The 21393-nt window shown below is 40.8% G+C and overlaps 1 non-coding gene across 1 annotated transcript; it reads left to right on the top strand.

Moving 5' to 3' along the window:
* Positions 1-2151: 2151 nt before the first annotated feature.
* Positions 2152-2226, top strand: TRNAT-CGU (transfer RNA threonine (anticodon CGU)). Its single transcript has one exon. It is a non-coding gene; the product is annotated as a tRNA-Thr (tRNA).
* Positions 2227-21393: the final 19167 nt, after the last annotated feature.

Below are 21393 nucleotides of genomic sequence, written 5' to 3'. Positions count from 1 at the left end.
GAGTCGGACGCGTAAAAAGAGAGAAAGAGAGAGAGAGAGAGAGAGAGAGAGAGAGAGAGAGGGGGGGGAGGGGGACTTGTATAGAATCAGAGAGCTGTCATCTAATTAACCCTTTAAACATTATATAAATCTCAACACTCTTCTCTTTACCGTCAAATAAATAAATTCATCTTCAGAGCGGCGTCCCCTCATCTGAGAGTCAACACCAGCCTCCTCAAACTTTATAAGGATGACATAATTCTCAGCTTCATTCTCATTGCTACCTCCAGGCGATTCTGTCCAGCCTAGGAGTGAGAAAGTGAAAGAGCGTTGTGGTGTTGCTGTATATGCGAGACGTTATGTGGAGAGACAGATAGACAAATGAGAGAGTGAAGGAGCGTTGTGGTGTTGATGTGTATGTGAGAAGTTATGTGGACAGATAGACAAATGAGAGAGTGAAGGAGAGTTGTGGTGTTGATGTGTATGTGAGAAGTTATGTGGACAGATAGACAAATGAGAGAGTGAAGGAGCGTTGTGGTTTTGGTGTGTATGTGAGAAGTTATGTGGAGAGACAGGTAGACAAATGAAAGGGCGAAGGAGCGTTGTGGTGTTGATGTGTATGTGAGAAGTTATGTGGAGTGACAGATAGACAAATGAGAGAGTGAAGGAGCGTTGTGGTTTTGGTGTGTATATGAGAAGGTATGTGAAGAGACAGGTAGACAAATGAGAGGGCGAAGGAGCGTTGTGGGATTGATGTGTAATTGCTGTCAGTCCTTAAGAGAAATGTTCTGGAAATGTTTGACCATGTGGAGAAGATAGAGGACGGCAGACTAAGAAGGAGGGTATGTGTGTGAGGTGGAGTGGGAGGGTAAGACCGAGGATGAGTTTGGGGGATAGAGTGTATATATATATATATATATATATATATATATATATATATATATATATATATATATATATATATATACATCCATCCATCCATCATCCAATCCTACATTGCCCCATGAGGAGCGTAGGAGCCCAGGGCTAGGCAGTTGGTCCAGACATTTAAGATGAGTGACCAGCCTCACTCATCCCTGAGTGGTATTACATGAGCAATCAACCCCAACCATCCCTTGGATATAAACCTTTACCGGCTCAGTCCGACTGGAGCGCAATAATTACCCATTAAACCACCAGGTGCCAAAATTTGGTTATATGGTTACCACCCAGCGTAGTAAATAGTTTCCTGGTGTACAGGAAACCATTTGGCTTGTCACTCAGTGTAGAGTCATCCACAGGCAGAAGGAAGAGGAAAGAATGAAGGAAAGAAAGACAGAAGAGGGAGTGTAAAGTTACCCGTAGGCAGAAGGACAAGGAAGGAATGAAGGAAAGGACAGAAGAGGATGGAAGGAAAGAAGGATGGAGGAGAGGAAAGGGGCAGACATCTGACAGCAGCACTACATCGAGTGAGTGGATGGTGAGCCCCCCCACCTACCTCGTGTGTGTGTGTGTGTGTGTGTGTGTGTGTGTGTGTGTGTGTGTGTGTGTGTGTGTGTGTGTGTGTGCCATGTTCTCGTCAGTGTGTGTCATTTAATTATACATGCAATTCGATTAAATCCTGACTCACTTCCCCACCATCTGCTTCCACTGTCCCCTCTTTCCCTCCAGTTTGTTTCCTGGTAAGCGTCCCCTCAGCTCTCTCTCTCTCTCTCTCTCTCTCTCTCTCTCTCTCTCTGTCACGCCCTGCTCCACTGACGTCATCCACCACCCAATCAATACACTCGCCTCAGGTGTGAAGTCTCATGCTGCTCCTATAGCCCTTATTCCCGTCGGCTTGCTAGCACTTCTTCGTGACTATTTTACTGCTGCATGTGCCACGTCATCCCTTATGGTTAGATTGGTCGTCTGTTGTGTGCAGTGACGCTAGTTCGATCACACATGGAGGCATGGAGCAGTTTGATTGAGGTGAATTTCTTTAAAGACCTGGGTGAGACAGTACAGACGGTGGGGATTAGTGCAGGAATGGTGGCATGTGAAGGTGTGAGGCGCGAGGGAGGATTATTGAATAGGAGCCTCAGAGTATTAATATTGTCCCCATTAACCTCCTCATGGTCCAGTAGCTCTAGTATTCTAGCTAGCATCAGATGATTTATGTCTCTTTTTTATTACATTCTCTCTCTCTCTCTGGGGGGCACGGTAGCACAGTGGTAGCGCGCCGGACTCGTAATCGGGGGATTGCGAGTTCGAGCCTCGCCCGGGCTGCCGTGCCGGGAGTGGTAGCTCGCTCCTGTAACCCTAGCGGGGCTATATAGTCCAATACAGGGCTTAGCTCGGGGGAACTCCATTCTCTCTCTCTCTCTCTCTCTCATCTTTCTTGGGAACACGACTATTCACCTTAAGGTCACCAGAATGTTCAAGATGCGCCTGGTTAATAGTCTCTAATTTTCCATACTGCACTTTGGCCAACATCCCAGCAAAATGGTGTGCTGCCATTCCCATTCCCGGAGTGATGGGCAGTATGGGAATGACTGGTATGTGTGGTCTAAGGATGAGAGTTATGGGAATGAGAGGTGTGTGTGTGGGGGGGATGAGAGGTGATGTGTGTGTGTGTGTGTGTGTGTGTGTGTGTGTGTGTGTGTGTGAGGTTTTGGGATGAGAGGTGATATGGGAATGAGAGTGTGTGTAAGGTTTTGGGATGAGAGGTGGTATGGGAACCAGAGGTGTGTGTGAGGTTTCGGGATGAGAGGTGATATGGGAAGGAGTTGTGTGTGTGGGTTTGGGTAGGTCATGGGGAGGGTGTGAGAGGGTCGTGGGTTACTGCGAGTCAGGTGAAGTAACGGGAAAACAGAAGGGTATTAAAGGAATACAAAGAAAGGCAAATAGCAACAGACCTTATGGTCCTTTCGAGGCTGTTCGTTACAGAGTAGACTATGACTACAAGATCTAATTCTGTATGCTGAAGGATAAGGATAGTAAAGCAAGAAGGCTCCCCCCGCCTCCAAAGCCTCCAGTTAAAACTGGTGAGAAAAATAAAAACCACCATGCAGCATGGAAAAACCGACATGGAAATTTTATAGGAAAGACTGAAAGGAAAAGTTACGTTCTATAATACTTTATCTATAAGCAACCAGTTCGAATAACCTAAAAGAGAAAGTAGTAAAGTAAAATGAATAATCAAATAATAAATAACTAAGGCACGACGTGTATGGGTACATTAATGGGGCGTCGGTAGACACAACGTGGAAATTGAACAGTGCACAGTGTGGATGTTCAGGGGTGGTGCGGCAGCCATGCCTGGCGCTGTTAAGGTAGGCAGCAGTCAATCAGGCCCCAGCTCCGTTCACTCCACTGAGACAAGAAACTTTCCCTTGGACAAGTACACAAGTTTTCTCCTGAAGCAGTGACCCCTGGTACAGTAAGAAAAATCCCGATGGTGGTCACTTCACTAACAGGGACCCTCAGTGATCCACAGCCCATCACAGGTCGAAAGAAAGAGTTGTGACCGTTAACTCAGGGCTGTCTTTGAATGTCCTAGTGTGTACTTATACTACCGTTATATTTGCATTTAATAAATCGATCTGGGCTCTGAGAAAAAAAAATCAGTTTATATATACACGAGCGTTTTATTTATATATACACGAGCGTTTTATTCTGGAGTAAGCATATTAAGCTGGGGGTTAGAGGACAGATACTTATCTAAGTAACCTTTAAAGGCTAGTACTGTATCACAATTTACTACACTGGAGGGCAATTAGTTCCAAATATTTACAATTCTGTTAAAGAAGAAATGCTTAGCTTCATGCAACTGGAATCGTTTGCCAATTATTTTGTGACCATTGCCTCTAGTATAATTTCAGTGATCAACTGTGAAGTAATTATCAACAGCCATGTTATTGTGTCTTCTGAATATTTTTAAATACTTGAATTAAATCTCCTCGTAATCTGTATTTAGTTAGAGTGAAGAGATTCAGGGCTTCTAAACACTCCTCATATGGTTTGTTTCTCAAGCTAGGTATCATTTTGGTTACCCGACGTTGTACTCTTTCATGTTTCTCTATATGTTTTTTGTAAAAAGGTGACCAGAACTGGACACAATTCTTAAAATGTGGGTGAACTAGAGAATTATATAAGGTGAGGATGATATTACTGGATTTGCATTCGAACGCTCAACCAATGAATCTGATTAATTTGTTGGCTTAACAGCCTCCATACACTGTTTGCTTGGTTTAAGATAATTTGTTATAATAATTCCTAAGTCATTTTCATGACTGACATTATCTAGTTGAATGTTATTCATGGTGTAACTGGAGTTTTCATTTCTATTTCCAATGTTTAGGATTGTGCATGTACTAATATTAAAGTCCATCTGCCAGGTTTGGGACCAAACAAACAGTCGATCGAGGTCACTCTGTATTGCCTGCTTCTGTAAAGACGTGTCTGCTCTGTTACCAATTTTAGTATCATCAGCAAAATTGGTAATTTTACAAATTAAATCCTCATCTATATCATTTATGTATATTAAAAACAGAATAGGACCCAGTACTGAGCCGTGTGGCACACCACTGGTAACATCTATCCAGTCCGTTTCTTTACCATTTATTATGACCCTCTGTTTACGTTCTGTAAGCCAATTATCGATCCACCCGACCACATTCCCTCTGAACCCATGTGCATTCAGTTTCTGAAGTAATCTTTTATGGGGAACTTTATCAAATGCTTTTTGAAAATCGGGATATACAATGTCAACAGATCTGGTCTCATCATATATATTGAACATATAGAAAAAATCCAAGAGATTCGTGAGGCAAGGGCGATTGTTTCGAAAACCATGTTGTGAATCTTTGACATATTTATTTCTAAGTGCTTGACAGATTTATCTCTATGAATAGTTTCCAGCAGCTTGCACACTACTGACGTTAAACTTATTGGTCGATAATTTCCTGGCTGTGATTTGTTGCCTTTTTGGAATATCGGGGTTACATTTGCTGGTTTCCACTCACGAGGCACCTTACTGTTTCTTAGTGATTTATTGAATAGCTCGGCTAATGGCTTTGATATTACATCCACTGCCTCTTTTAGAATGTGCAGATATTCTATCTAGTCCTGGTGTTTTACTCTGAGTTTACCTATGGCGCGTACGTCATTGTTGCTGACAGTAATGTCGCTAATTATGCTGCCCTCTTGTAAGGTAACAGGAAAAGCTGTGGGAATAGACTCTGTATTTTCAATTGTAAATAAGGATGCAAAGAAAGTGTTGAGAATTTTAGCCATCTCTGTTTCATCCTGGGTATAATCTCCTTTATCTGTGACTAGTGGCCCAATTGTTGGTGATATTACCTTCTTGTTTCTGGTATACCTGAAAAATTCTTTTGGGCTGTATTTACAGATACTTGCAATGTAAGTTCCAGAGTTTTTCTTACTCTGCATTATTATTTTTTTTTTTTTGCTTTTTGAAGAAGAGCGTCATATTTATTTTTATCACTCAGATTCTTTGTTATTGTATAAGTTTTGTGTTCAAGTTTTTTAGCTGATAGGCAATGCTTAGTTTCTGCAGTCCATCATTTGAGTTTATTATTTTTAGCGGGCCTTCGGTTTCGCATTGGAATACATAATATTACTGCTTTACCGAGAATATCTGAGTAATTTCCATGCTTCATTAATATCCACTGTTTGAATAGTGAGGTCCAGTCACTAGAACCAATTATTTCCTTTACTTTTTGAAAGTCCACTCACTTGTAGTCAGGCACTTTCTCATAACTAGTCCTGACATTGTCGTTACTGAAATTAATGTTGAATGTGACCATGCGATGGTCACTAGTACCAAACTCTTCTCCGACGATAACATTATTTACCAAGTTTTCCGATGTGACCAAAATCAGGTCTATTACGCTAACTCCTCATGTTGGGCAGTCTATGAACTGATGCAATGAACTTTCTTGCAAGTTAGTGTACAGGTCCAAGCTTGTGTGTGACAACAGAGTCTGTGCCCATTTGGCAATTGGTAAAGTAGAATCACCAAAGATACCAGTATTATGGACGCTACATATCTCAGCAATTTGGTTGTAAATTTTACTATGTGTTATTAGACTGTGCGGGCAGACGATAAATCAGTCCAAGTTCTGTTTTGCCACGGGATGTATTTCTAAGGTGAAGATAATTACTATCAACATTATCAATGGAAGGCTTATGAATTACGACTGGGTGAAGTCCTACTTTAATATATAACAGTACACCGCCCGCCACACTGTTATTTCTCTCATTACTAAAAATACTGTAACATGGTATGTTGTACTCTGCTAAAAAATCTCGTTGTTCAGTGTTGAGCCATGATTCTGTTATGCCTATTACATCATAATCTTGAACAAGAATGTAAGCCTCTAAATCAGACAATTTATTTCTCAGACTATGCATATTCACAAGAAGAGCCTTAACATCCTTGCCTCCATTTGTCTGTTTACGATTCATGACATGTGCATCGACTCGCCTATAGGCCTCGTATGATGAGTGCTTTTTTGCCAGAAAAAACGCACTGCATCATCCAATAACCGACCAAGACGAGCAGAGCCAACTGCATTTAAGTGTAGACCATCATGTGCAAACAGAGCCCAGTGCTTATAGAGGTGATTCCAGGTGTCTGCAAACTCAATACCCTCCTGTAAGCAAAGCGACTTAATCCATCCATCCATCATCCTCTCCCGCGTTGCTCCACGAGGAGTGCATGACCCCAGGGCTAGGCAAGTTGGTCCTGACATTTAAGATGAGAGTGACCAGCCTCACTCATCCCTGAGTGCCATTATGTTAGTAATAAACCCCAATCATTCCTTGGATATAAACCTTCACACGATTATTTAAGCTAAAAGCCTTGCTGTAAAAGACAGTGCTTGCTGCAGTCCTGGGGAGAACACCTGAAATGAGAATATAATTAGTTTTTTCCTTGTAATGCTGCAGTATCAACTTGAACTTGTTCAGGAGCTCTTCAGACCGGGTCCGCATTACATCGTTGGTACCTGTGTGTATGATAACCAGACTGTCATTAGTTGTACCTTCCAAAACACCGTCCACAGCCTCACATCATTAAGTCCGGCACCTGGAATGCAATATCGCTTTCTTTAATTGGTGCTCTGCCACAGAACACCACGAGCTGTTCACGGATGATTGAGTCCCCCACTAGACGAGCCGCATGAGTTTCTTGATCAGCGTCAGCCAATATCTGGAATCCATTGTAGGTGGTGACCGGTAAACTGCGTCGCGTCCTTGACACTCGCACCATTTGGTACTACCTGGAAATTACCCGAGTAAAGGAAGGGAATTAAAGGAGTAAAGGAGGGGGAAAAAGAGTAAAAGGAAGGGAATTAAAGGAGTAAAGGAGCGAGACTGAAAGAGTAAGCGAAGGCCAGAGAAGAGTAAAGGGAGGTGATGAAAAGAGTGAAGAGAGGATAAAAAGAGTAAAGGGAGGTGATGAAAAGAGTGAAGAGAGGGAATAAAACGAATAAAAGGAGGGAATAAAGAGTAAAGGGAGGAGATAAGAAGAGTAAAGGGAGGAGATAAGAAGAGTAAAGGGAGTAAATAAAACAAATAAAGGGAGGGAATAAAACAAATAAAGGGAGGAAATAAAACAAATAAAGGGAGGAAATAAAACAAATAAAGGGAGGAAATAAAACAAATAAAGGGAGGAAATAAAACAAATAAAGGGAGGAAATAAAACAAATAAAGGGAGGAAATAAAACAAATAAAGGGAGGAAATAAAACAAATAAAGGGAGGAAATAAAACAAATAAAGGGAGGAAATAAAACAAATAAAGGGTGGAAATAAAACAAATAAAGGGTGGAAATAAAACAAATAAAGGGTGGAAATAAAACAAATAAAGGGAGGAAATAAAACAAATAAAGGGAGGAAATAAAACAAATAAGGGGGGGAAATAAAACAAATAAAGGGGGGGGGATAAAAAGAACAAACCAGAAAAAGAATAAACATTGGACCAGGTTAAGGTGAAAGAAATACAGCCTCACCAAAGCCCTCTATAGGTCGTTCATTTTAACCTGTAAGGGAGATTTTTGCTCTGAATAACACAGTACTTTGGCCCTACATCTTTCCCATACCACTTCTTCGTGACTATCATTATATTATCCTATCCTCTCAATGGCAGAGGTCGGTAAGCGGCTCAACATCCTTTTCATAGCAATTCTTCGTGACTAATGTCTAAAAACTGACTTTGATGTTATGGTGGTGACTCCCTTACCTCTCCGTCACTCTCACCCTTACTCTTACCCTCAGGCATATATGGCAGGAGACTCTCTCTCTCTCTCTCTCTCTCTCTCTCTCTCTCTCTCTCTCTCTCTCTCTCTCTCTTTCTCTCTGCTACTGCTGCTGCTACTACTACTACTACTACTACTACTAGTACTATACTCTTGCTACTACTACTACTACTACAACTACTACTAGTACTATACTCTTGCTACTACTACTACTTCTACTACTACTATTCTAATGCTACTCTTAATCACCTTCTTCCGTCAGTCACTTCACTATCATACGCTGTTCCTCATATTCTCTCTCTCTCTCTCTCTCTCTCTCGTCCCAGTCAGCAGGAGGTTGAGATAGAATAAAATAATGATTTTTAGCGGTTTTAATCTGTGTTTTTCAGTCTGTTTGTGCTACGTACTGGCTTGTTTTATTAGTCTGTGAGAGGCAGTTAGATAGATAGATAGATAGATAGATAGATAGATGGGTAGGTGGGTAAGTAGACGGACTGACTGATAGATAGGTAGATGGACAGATAGATAGATTGATAGATAGACTGATAAATAGATAGATAGACAGACAGATAGATAGGTAGATAGATAGATAAAATAGCCAGACAGATAAAACAACCGTAGAAGAGTGACACAGATCTTTCCTGACTACTGCTGTGTGAGGCAGCGAAGGCAGTCTCTCTCTCTCTCTCACCTGTAGCTCAAAAAGTCCTCATAAATAAATAAATTAATTAATAAAATAAAATAAAAGAAAGGAAGGTAGGCAGTGGGACTAGTAAATAATAACTAGTAAATAATAACTAGTAAATAATAACTAGTGAATTATAGTGATGGTATTGCTATTTATGTGACGAGAGGAGAAAGAAAATGATTGTAACGCCATACCTACCCTGATGTGAGATAGAGAGAGAGAGAGAGAGAGAGAGAGAGAGAGAGAGAGAGAGAGAGAGAGGGAGAGAGAGAGACAGGCTAGGCTTATATTCTTTACTTCAACGTGACCCCAAAATGCCATCCCTCCATCTTGAATGTCCACGTGTAATAACAGATTGATGCTAGTCACGAAGAAGTGCTACGGAAAGGATGCTGGGCTGTAACGTGGTCTTTTTTCAACCACTGTGCTACGTGAAATTGGCCACAACAGAAAAGAAAATCTGGGCCAAGTTAAGGTAAAAGAACTATAGAAAAGGGAAAGGTGTGCTTGAATGACAGACAGACAGACAGACAGGCAGGAGGTCGTATTCTAGGTGTGTAGGATTCGTAGCACCTTTATCTTAGCGACTTGATCTGCTCACTACACCTTGATATTCTCCTTTGTTTTATTTATGCTTTATTTTAGCTTCAAAGTTTGTCTTATAAGATTACTGGGGAATAAAAACCTGTGATATGCAAAATGAATCGCCGAGGAGGGTATGTTAAGAAATCTTCAAAGGCAAAGGGAATGTGGGTCAGAGAGACAGACAGACAGACAGACAGAGATTAATGACCACAAGGGCGTGTGTATGGGCGAGGCCTGGGGTCGTGGAGTACCCCTCTCTCTCTCTCTCTCTCTCTCTCTCTCTCTTTCATTATTGTACGCATTTTTGTCAGTCGATAAAGTTAGGCTTACCATAGCAACAGAATTTACAACTACCACCAATACTACCACAACTGTCGCCATTACTACCACAACTTCCACCAGTACTACCACACCTACCACCATTACCACCACAACTACCACCATTTCTGTTAAAGAAGAAATGCTTAGCTTCATGCAACTGAAATCGTTTGCCAGTTATTTTGTGACCATTGCCTGTAGTATAATTCGAGTGATCAACTGTGAAGTAATTATCAACAGCCATGTTATCGTGTCTTCTGAATATTTTAAATACTTGAATTAAATCTCCTCGTAATCTGCGTTTAGTTAGGGTGAAGAGATTCAGGGCTTCTAAACACTCCTCATATGGTTTGTTTCTCAAGCTAGGTATCATTTTGGTTACCCGACGTTGTACTCTTTCATGTTTCTCTGTATGTTTTTTGTAATAAGGTGACCAGAACTGGACACAATACTTAAAATGTGGGTGAACTAGAGAATGATATAAGGTGAGGATGATATTATTGGATTTGCCTTCGAACACTCCACCAATGAATCTGATTAATTTGTTGGCCCTCTTAACCCCTTAGCAGGGTACCTCCCACAACCGCAATTCGGGGGTGCTTTGGCGACTTTCACCAAGGGCAAATTTACTGTGTTCTGGCTAAAGAGGAAGAATATACACACCTGACAACGCAATCCGTACCCCCGTAGGCCTAATGGTTACCGAACAATCGCGCGTCAAGGTTCAAAAATGTTTATGATAGTTACCCCTGGAAAACAATCGAAACCATGAAAATTTTGATTACCTATTTTTCTAATTGAAACAAGTCATTTCAAATTGGTTTGTCACACCAACCATGAAAACAGGTGTATGTAGGTGTGGGGAGATTACTAGACTGTGGAGAGATAAAGTAGGCTGTGGAGAGTAGGCCTATAGGTACGGGGGTTGGAAATAACCAGCTTCTCGCATGAAAAGAAAGCACTTCAGTGTGTTTTGTAACATCTACCATGAAAACAGATGTGTATGTAGGTGTGAGGAGATAACTAGTGTGGGGAGTAGGCCTACATGGCCTTGGTGGTACTTGGGGAGAAAATTTTTGGCAACAACCAAATTCTCTTGTGGAAACCCTCCATTTCAATGGGATTTGTCATACCAGCCATAAAACAGGTGTGTATCTAGATGTGGGGAGATAAAACGGGTGTGGAGAGTAGCCCTACAAGGCCTCATAGTCATTCCAAAACTAACACAGACGCATATAAATGTTCATAACCATGAGAGACATCAAAATAAAGTTGAATAATGCTATAAATGCATGTATAAGAAAGGAAAAAAGAAAAGCAATAATTTGTTTCCGATTTCTCTTTTTACTGTCCCAACTTCTCGTTACACATTTATCATACCATTACAATTATCACATTATCATTACACTTCATCACACTTATCAATACAGTTTCGGCGACAACCAAATTCTCTTGTGTAAACTCTCCATTTCATTGGAATTTATCACACCAGCCATGAAAACAGGTGTGTTTGTATTTGTGGAGAGATGAAACAGGTGCGGGGAGCGGCCCTGCAAGGCCTCATAGTCTTTCGAAAACTAACACAGACGGACACTACTCAGAGGTGCTAATCTGGGCAGGTAGGGAGAATGAAAAAAAAAAAATAATAATAATAATAATAAGATGCATCGTATATGGTACAACATACAGCATTCTCCAGCTACGTACGTACAGAAACTGGTAGGTACGAAGTGAGAAATGAACAGACTGAGGTGTAAAAATTTGGGAAGAAGTAGAAATAAAATGAAACAGGTACGTTCATCAGGCCTGACACTCGGGGGCCTGTTGGGGATTGAAAGGGTAGTGAGGGACAAGGAGGGAGAGATGAAGTGGGGTTTGGGGGGGGTGGGCGAGGCTAGCAGGGAGGGAGGAGGGGCAAGAGAGGGTGGGAAGGGACGCAGGTTGCTGTGGGAGGAGAGATGCAGTTACGTGGTGGGGTGGGAGAGTGATGGGGGACAAGGAGGGAGTGGAGTAGAGGGTGGCATGGAGGCGGCCGAGAGGGGGGTGCCCCCCCACCGCCCGGGTTGGTCCGATCCCCCCTCACTCCACATCAGGGTCGAGTTCTCATTGGCCTGAAGCCTTGTACGTCATAATCGGGGTGGAGCAAGCGCTTCACAGTTTTTTACAGGCCGCGTTCAATTGATGCGATTAGGCATTTTGGCATAAAACTCAAATCGCATCAATTGATGCCACTAGGACTTAAGGGGTTAACAGCCTCCGTACACTGTTTGCTTGGTTTAAGATAATTTGTTATAATAATTCCTAAGTCTTTTTCATGACTGACATTATCTAGGTGAATGTTATTCATGGTGTAACTGGCATTTTCATTTCTATTTCCAATGTTTAGGATTGTGCATTTACTAATATTAAAGTCCATCTGCCAGGTTTGGGCCCAAATAAACAGTCGATCGAGGTCACTCTGTATTGCCTGCTTCTGTAAAGATGTGTCTGCTCTGTTACCAATTTTAGTATCATCAGCAAAATTGGTAATTTTACAAATTAAATCCTCATTTATATCATTTACGTATATTAAAAACAGAATAGGACCCAGTCCTGAGTCGTGTGGCACACCACTAGTAACATCTTTCCAGTCCGTTTCTTTACCATTTATTATGACCCTCTGTTTACATTCTGTAAGCCAATTATCGATCCACCCGACCACATTCCCTCTGAACCCATGTGCATTCAGTTTCTGAAGTAATCTTTTATGGGGAACTTTATCAAATGCTTTTTGAAAATCGGGATATACAATGTCAACAGATCTGGTCTCATCATATATATTGAACATATAGAAAAAATCCAAGAGATTCGTGAGGCAAGGGCGATTGTTTCGAAAACCATGTTGTGAATCTTTGACATATTTATTTCTAAGTGCTTGACAGATTTATCTCTATGAATAGTTTCCAGCAGCTTGCACACTACTGACGTTAAACTTATTGGTCGATAATTTCCTGGCTGTGATTTGTTGCCTTTTTGGAATATCGGGGTTACATTTGCTAGTTTCCACTCACGAGGCACCTTACTGTTTCTTAGTGATTTATTGAAAAGCTCGGCTAATGGCTTTGGTATTACATCCACTGCCTCTTTTAGAATGTGCAGATATTCTATCTGGTCCTGGTGTTTTACTCTGAGTTTACCTATGGCGCGTACGTCATTCTTGCTGACAGTAATGTCGCTAATTATGCTGCCCTCTTCTAAGGTAACAGGGAAAGCTGTGGGAATAGACTCTGTATTTTCAGTTGTAAATAAGGATGCAAGGAAAGTGTTGAGAATTTTAGCCATCTCTGTTTCATCCTGGGTATAATCTCCTTTATCTGTGACTAGTGGCCCAATTGTTGGTGATATTACCTTCTTGTTTCTGATATACCTGAAAAATTCTTTTGGGCTGTATTTACAGATACTTGCAATGTAAGTTCCAGAGTTTTTCTTACTCTGCATTATTATTATTTTTTTTTTTTTGCTTTTTGAAGAAGAGCATCATATTTATTTTTATGACTCAGATTCTTTGTTATTGTATAAGTTTTGTGTTCAAGTTTTTTAGCTGATAGGCAATGCTTAGTTTCTGCAGTCCATCATTTGAGTTTATTATTTTTAGCGGGCCTTCGGTTTCGCATTGGAATACATAATATTACTGCTTTACCGAGAATATCTGAGTAATTTCCATGCTTCATTAATATCCACTGTTTGAATAGTGAGGTCCAGTCACTAGAACCAATTATTTCCTTTACTTTTTGAAAGTCCACTCACTTGTAGTCAGGCACTTTCTCATAACTAGTCCTGACATTGTCGTTACTGAAATTAATGTTGAATGTGACCATGCGATGGTCACTAGTACCAAACTCTTCTCCGACGATAACATTATTTACCAAGTTTTCCGATGTGACCAAAATCAGGTCTATTACGCTAACTCCTCATGTTGGGCAGTCTATGAACTGATGCAATGAACTTTCTTGCAAGTTAGTGTACAGGTCCAAGCTTGTGTGTGACAACAGAGTCTGTGCCCATTTGGCAATTGGTAAAGTAGAATCACCAAAGATTTCAGTATTATGGGTGCTACATATTTCAGCAATTTGGTTGTAAATTTTACTATGTGTTATTAGACTGTGCGGGCAGACGATAAATCAGTCCAAGTTCTGTTTTGCCACGGGATGTATTTCTAAGGTGAAGATAATTACTATCAACATTATCAATGGAAGGCTTATGAATTACGACTGGGTGAAGTCCTACTTTAATATATAACAGTACACCGCCCGCCACACTGTTATTTCTCTCATTACTAAAAATACTGTAACATGGTATGTTGTACTCTGCTAAAAAATCTCGGTGTTCAGTGTTGAGCCATGATTCTGTTATGCCTATTACATCATAATCTTGAGCAAGAATGTAAGCCTCTAAATCAGACAATTTATTTCTCAGACTGTGGACATTCACAAGAAGAGCCTTAACATCCTTGCCTGCATTTGTCTGTTTACGATTCATGACATCTGCATCGACTCGCCTATAGGCCTCGTATGATGAGTGCTTTTTTGCCAGAAGAAACGCACTGCATCATCCAATAACCGACCAAGACGAGCAGAGCCAACTGCATTTAAGTGTAGACCATCATGTGCAAACAGAGCCCAGTGCTTATAGAGGTGATTCCAGGTGTCTGCAAACTCAATACCCTCCTGTAAGCAAAGTGACTTAATCCATCCATTCATCATCCTCTCCCGCGTTGCTCCACGAGGAGTGCAGGAGCCCGGGGCTAGGCAAGTTGGTCCTGACATTTAAGATGAGAGTGACCAGCCTCACTCATCCCTGAGTGGCATTGTGTTAGTAATAAACCCCAAGCATTCCTTGGATATAAACCTTCACACGATTATTTAAGCTAAAAGCCTTTCTGTAAAAGACAGTGCTTGCTGCAATCCTGGGGAGAACACCTGAAATGAGAATATTATTTGTTTTTTCCTTGTAATGCTGCAGTATCAACTTGAACTTGTTCAGGAGCTCTTCAGACCGGGTTCGCATTACATCGTTGGTACCTGTATGTATGATAACCAGACTGTCATTAGTTGTACCTTCCAAAACAACGTTCACAGCCTCAGTTACATCATTAAGTCCGGCACCTGGAATGCAATATCGCTTTCTTTAATTGGTGCTCTGCCACAGAACACCACGAGCTGTTCACGGATGACTGAGTCCCCCACTAGTCGAGCCTCATGAGTTTCTTCATCAGCATCAGCCAATATCTGGAATCCATTGTATGTGGTGACCGGTAAACTGCGTCGCGTCCTTGACACTCGCACCATTTGGCACTACCTGGAAATTACCCGAGTAAAGGAAGGGAATTAAAGGAGTAAAGGAGGAGGAAAAGAATGAAAGGAAGGGAATTAAAGGAGTAAAGGAGGGGGAAAAAGAGTAAAAGGAAGGGAATTAAAGGAGTAAAGGAGCGAGATAGAAAGAGTAAACGAAGGCTAGAGAAGAGTAAAGGGAGGTGATGAATAGAGTGAAGACAGGATAAAAAGAGTAAAAGTAAGGGATAAAGAAGAGTAAAGGGAGGTGATGAAAAGACTGAAGAGAGCGAATAAAACGAATAAAAGGAGGGAATAAAGAGTAAAGGGAGGAGATAAGAAGAGTAAAGGGAGGGAATAAAACAAATAAAGGGAGGAAATAAAACAAATAAGGGGAGGAAATAAAACAAATAAAGGGAGGAAATAAAACAAATAAAGGGAGGAAATAAAACAAATAAAGGGAGGAAATAAAACAAATAAAGGGAGGAAATAAAACAAATAAAGGGAGGAAATAAAACAAATAAAGGGTGGAAATAAAACAAATAAAGGGAGGAAATAAAACAAATAAAGGGAGGAAATAAAACAAATAAAGGGAGGAAATAAAACAAATAAAGGGTGGAAATAAAACAAATAAAGGGTGGAAATAAAACAAATAAAGGGAGGAAATAAAACAAATAAAGGGTGGAAATAAAACAAATAAAGGGGGGGGGATAAAACAAATAAAGGGAGGAAATAAAACAAATAAAGGGAGGAAATAAAACAAATAAAGGGAGGAAATAAAACAAATAAAGGGAGGAAATAAAACAAATAAAGGGAGGAAATAAAACAAATAAAGGGAGGAAATAAAACAAATAAAGGGAGGAAATAAAACAAATAAAGGGAGGAAATAAAACAAATAAAGGGTGGAAATAAAACAAATAAAGGGTGGAAATAAAACAAATAAAGGGAGGAAATAAAACAAATAAAGGGAGGAAATAAAACAAATAAGGGGGGAAATAAAACAAATAAAGGGGGGGGGATAAAAAGAACAAACCAGAAAAAGAATAAACATTGGACCAGGTTAAGGTGAAAGAAATACAGCCTCACCAAAGCCCTCTATAGGTCGTTCATTTTAACCTGTAAGGGAGATTTTTGCTCTGAATAACACAGTACTTTGGCCCTACATCTTTCCCATACCACTTCTTCGTGACTATCATTATATTATCCTATCCTCTCAATGGCAGAGGTCGGTAAGCGGCTCAACATCCTTTTCATAGCAATTCTTCGTGACTAATGTCTAAAAACTGACTTTGATGTTATGGTGGTGACTCCCTTACCTCTCCGTCACTCTCACCCTTACTCTTACCCTCAGGCATATATGGCAGGAGACTCTCTCTCTCTCTCTCTCTCTCTCTCTCTCTCTCTCTTTCTCTCTGCTACTGCTGCTGCTACTACTACTACTACTACTACTACTACTACTACTATACTCTTGCTACTACTACTACTACTACAACTACTACTAGTACTATACTCTTGCTACTACTACTACTTCTACTACTACTATTCTAATGCTACTCTTAATCACCTTCTTCCGTCAGTCACTTCACTATCATACGCTGTTCCTCATATTCTCTCTCTCTCTCTCTCTCTCTCTCTCGTCCCAGTCAGCAGGAGGTTGAGATAGAATAAAATAATGATTTTTAGCGGTTTTAATCTGTGTTTTTCAGTCTGTTTGTGCTACGTACTGGCTTGTTTTATTAGTCTGTGAGAGGCAGTTAGATAGATAGATAGATAGATAGATAGATGGGTAGGTGGGTAAGTAGACGGACTGACTGATAGATAGGTAGATGGACAGATAGATAGATTGATAGATAGACTGATAAATAGATAGATAGACAGACAGATAGATAGGTAGATAGATAGATAAAATAGCCAGACAGATAAAACAACCGTAGAAGAGTGACACAGATCTTTCCTGACTACTGCTGTGTGTGAGGCAGCGAAGGCAGTCTCTCTCTCTCTCTCACCTGTAGCTCAAAAAGTCCTCATAAATAAATAAATTAATTAATAAAATAAAATAAAAGAAAGGAAGGTAGGCAGTGGGACTAGTAAATAATAACTAGTAAATAATAACTAGTAAATAATAACTAGTGAATTATAGTGATGGTATTGCTATTTATGTGACGAGAGGAGAAAGAAAATGATTGTAACGCCATACCTACCCTGATGTGAGATAGAGAGAGAGAGAGAGAGAGAGAGAGAGAGGGAGAGAGAGAGACAGGCTAGGCTTATATTCTTTACTTCAACGTGACCCCAAAATGCCATCCCTCCATCTTGAATGTCCACGTGTAATAACAGATTGATGCTAGTCACGAAGAAGTGCTACGGAAAGGATGCTGGGCTGTAACGTGGTCTTTTTTCAACCACTGTGCTACGTGAAATTGGCCACAACAGAAAAGAAAATCTGGGCCAAGTTAAGGTAAAAGAACTATAGAAAAGGGAAAGGTGTGCTTGAATGACAGACAGACAGACAGACAGGCAGGAGGTCGTATTCTAGGTGTGTAGGATTCGTAGCACCTTTATCTTAGCGACTTGATCTGCTCACTACACCTTGATATTCTCCTTTGTTTTATTTATGCTTTATTTTAGCTTCAAAGTTTGTCTTATAAGATTACTGGGGAATAAAAACCTGTGATATGCAAAATGAATCGCCGAGGAGGGTATGTTAAGAAATCTTCAAAGGCAAAGGGAATGTGGGTCAGAGAGGCAGACAGACAGACAGACAGAGATTAATGACCACAAGGGCGTGTGTATGGGCGAGGCCTGGGGTCGTGGAGTACCCCTCTCTCTCTCTCTCTCTCTCTCTCTCTCTCTCTCTCTCTCTCTCTCTCTTTCATTATTGTACGCATTTTTGTCAGTCGATAAAGTTAGGCTTACCATAGCAACAGAATTTACAACTACCACCAATACTACCACAACTGTCGCCATTACTACCACAACTTCCACCAGTACTACCACACCTACCACCATTACCACCACAACTACCACCATTTCTGTTAAAGAAGAAATGCTTAGCTTCATGCAACTGAAATCGTTTGCCAGTTATTTTGTGACCATTGCCTGTAGTATAATTCGAGTGATCAACTGTGAAGTAATTATCAACAGCCATGTTATCGTGTCTTCTGAATATTTTAAATACTTGAATTAAATCTCCTCGTAATCTGCGTTTAGTTAGGGTGAAGAGATTCAGGGCTTCTAAACACTCCTCATATGGTTTGTTTCTCAAGCTAGGTATCATTTTGGTTACCCGACGTTGTACTCTTTCATGTTTCTCTGTATGTTTTTTGTAATAAGGTGACCAGAACTGGACACAATACTTAAAATGTGGGTGAACTAGAGAATGATATAAGGTGAGGATGATATTATTGGATTTGCCTTCGAACACTCCACCAATGAATCTGATTAATTTGTTGGCCCTCTTAACCCCTTAGCAGGGTACCTCCCACAACCGCAATTCGGGGGTGCTTTGGCGACTTTCACCAAGGGCAAATTTACTGTGTTCTGGCTAAAGAGGAAGAATATACACACCTGACAACGCAATCCGTACCCCCGTAGGCCTAATGGTTACCGAACAATCGCGCGTCAAGGTTCAAAAAATGTTTATGATAGTTACCCCTGGAAAACAATCGAAACCATGAAAATTTTGATTACCTATTTTTCTAATTGAAACAAGTCATTTCAAATTGGTTTGTCACACCAACCATGAAAACAGGTGTATGTAGGTGTGGGGAGATTACTAGACTGTGGAGAGATAAAGTAGGCTGTGGAGAGTAGGCCTATAGGTACGGGGGTTGGAAATAACCAGCTTCTCGCATGAAAAGAAAGCACTTCAGTGTGTTTTGTAACATCTACCATGAAAACAGATGTGTATGTAGGTGTGAGGAGATAACTAGTGTGGGGAGTAGGCCTACATGGCCTTGGTGGTACTTGGGGAGAAAATTTTTGGCAACAACCAAATTCTCTTGTGGAAACCCTCCATTTCAATGGGATTTGTCATACCAGCCATAAAACAGGTGTGTATCTAGATGTGGGGAGATAAAACGGGTGTGGAGAGTAGCCCTACAAGGCCTCATAGTCATTCCAAAACTAACACAGACGCATATAAATGTTCATAACCATGAGAGACATCAAAATAAAGTTGAATAATGCTATAAATGCATGTATAAGAAAGGAAAAAAGAAAAGCAATAATTTGTTTCCGATTTCTCTTTTTACTGTCCCAACTTCTCGTTACACATTTATCATACCATTACAATTATCACATTATCATTACACTTCATCACACTTATCAATACAGTTTCGGCGACAACCAAATTCTCTTGTGTAAACTCTCCATTTCATTGGAATTTATCACACCAGCCATGAAAACAGGTGTGTTTGTATTTGTGGAGAGATGAAACAGGTGCGGGGAGCGGCCCTGCAAGGCCTCATAGTCTTTCGAAAACTAACACAGACGGACACTACTCAGAGGTGCTAATCTGGGCAGGTAGAGAGAATGAAAAAAAAAAAAAATAATAATAATAATAAGATGCATCGTATATGGTACAACATACAGCATTCTCCAGCTACGTACGTACAGAAACTGGTAGGTACGAAGTGAGAAATGAACAGACTGAGGTGTAAAAAATTGGGAAGAAGTAGAAATAAAATGAAACAGGTACGTTCATCAGGCCTGACACTCGGGGGCCTGTTGGGGGTTGGAAGGGTAGTGAGGGACAAGGAGGGAGAGATGAAGTGGGGTTTGGGGGTGGGTGGGCGAGGCTAGCAGGGAGGGAGGAGGGGCAAGAGAGGGTGGGAAAGGACGCAGGTTGCTGTGGGAGGAGAGATGCAGTTACGTGGTGGGGTGGGAGAGTGATGGGGGACTAGGAGGGAGTGGAGTAAAGGGTGGCATGGAGGCGGCCGAGAGGGGGGTGCCCCCCCACCGCCCGGGTTGGTCCGATCCCCCCTCACTCCACATCAGGGTCGAGTTCTCATTGGCCTGAAGCCTTGTACGTCATAATCGGGGTGGAGCAAGCGCTTCGCAGTTTTTTACAGGCCATGTTCAGTTGATGCGATTAGGCATTTTGGCATAAAACTCAAATCGCATCAATTGATGCCACTAGGACTTAAGGGGTTAACAGCCTCCGTACACTGTTTGCTGGGTTTAAGATAATTTGTTATAATAATTCCTAAGTCTTTTTCATGACTGACATTATCTAGGTGAATGTTATTCATGGTGTAACTGGCATTTTCATTTCTATTTCCAATGTTTAGGATTGTGCATTTACTAATATTAAAGTCCATCTGCCAGGTTTGGGCCCAAATAAACAGTCGATCGAGGTCACTCTCTATTGCCTTCTTCCGTAAAGATGTGTCTGCTCTGTTACCAATTTTAGTATCATCAGCAAAATTGGTAATTTTACAAATTAAATCCTCATTTATATCATTTACGTATATTAAAAACAGAATAGGACCCAGTCCTGAGCCGTGTGGCACACCACTAGTAACATCTTTCCAGTCAGTTTCTTTACCATTTATTATGACCCTCTGTTTACGTTCTGTAAGCCAATTATCGATCCACCCGACCACATTCCCTCTGAACCCATGCGCATTCAGTTTCTGAAGTAATCTTTTATGGGGAACTTTATCAAATGCTTTTTGAAAATCGGGATATACAATGTCAACAGATCTGGTCTCATCATATATATTGAACATATAGAAAAAATCCATGAGATTCGTGAGGCAAGGGCGATTATTTCGAAAACCATGTTGTGAATCTTTGACATATATATTTCTAAGTACTTGACAGATTTATCTCTATGAATAGTTTCCAGCAGCTTGCACACTACTGACGTTAAACTTATTGGTCGATAATTTCCTGGCTGTGATTTGAGTCCTTTTTGGAATATCAGAATTACATTTGCTAGTTTCCACTCACGAGGCATCGTACTGTTTCTTAGTGATTTATTGAAAAGCTCGGCTAATGGCTTTGGTATTACATCCACTGCCTCTTTTAGAATGTGCAGATATTCTATCTGGTCCTGGTGTTTTACTCTGAGTTTACCTATGGCGCGTACGTCATTCTTGCTGACAGTAATGTCGCTAATTATGCTGCCCTCTTCTAAGGTAACAGGGAAAGCTGTGGGAATAGACTCTGTATTTTCAATTGTAAATAAGGATGCAAGGAAAGTGTTGAGAATTTTAGCCATCTCTGTTTCATCCTGGGTATAATCTCCTTTATCTGTGACTAGTGGCCCAAT

This window comes from Coenobita brevimanus, chromosome 60, assembly GCF_032717465.1.
Source record: "Coenobita brevimanus isolate Jiangsu-jjx chromosome 60, ASM3271746v2, whole genome shotgun sequence".
In the NCBI taxonomy this organism is placed as follows: Eukaryota; Metazoa; Arthropoda; class Malacostraca; order Decapoda; family Coenobitidae; genus Coenobita; species Coenobita brevimanus.
Note: the sequence above shows the minus strand (reverse complement) of the source record. Positions and strands in the feature narration are given on the sequence as shown.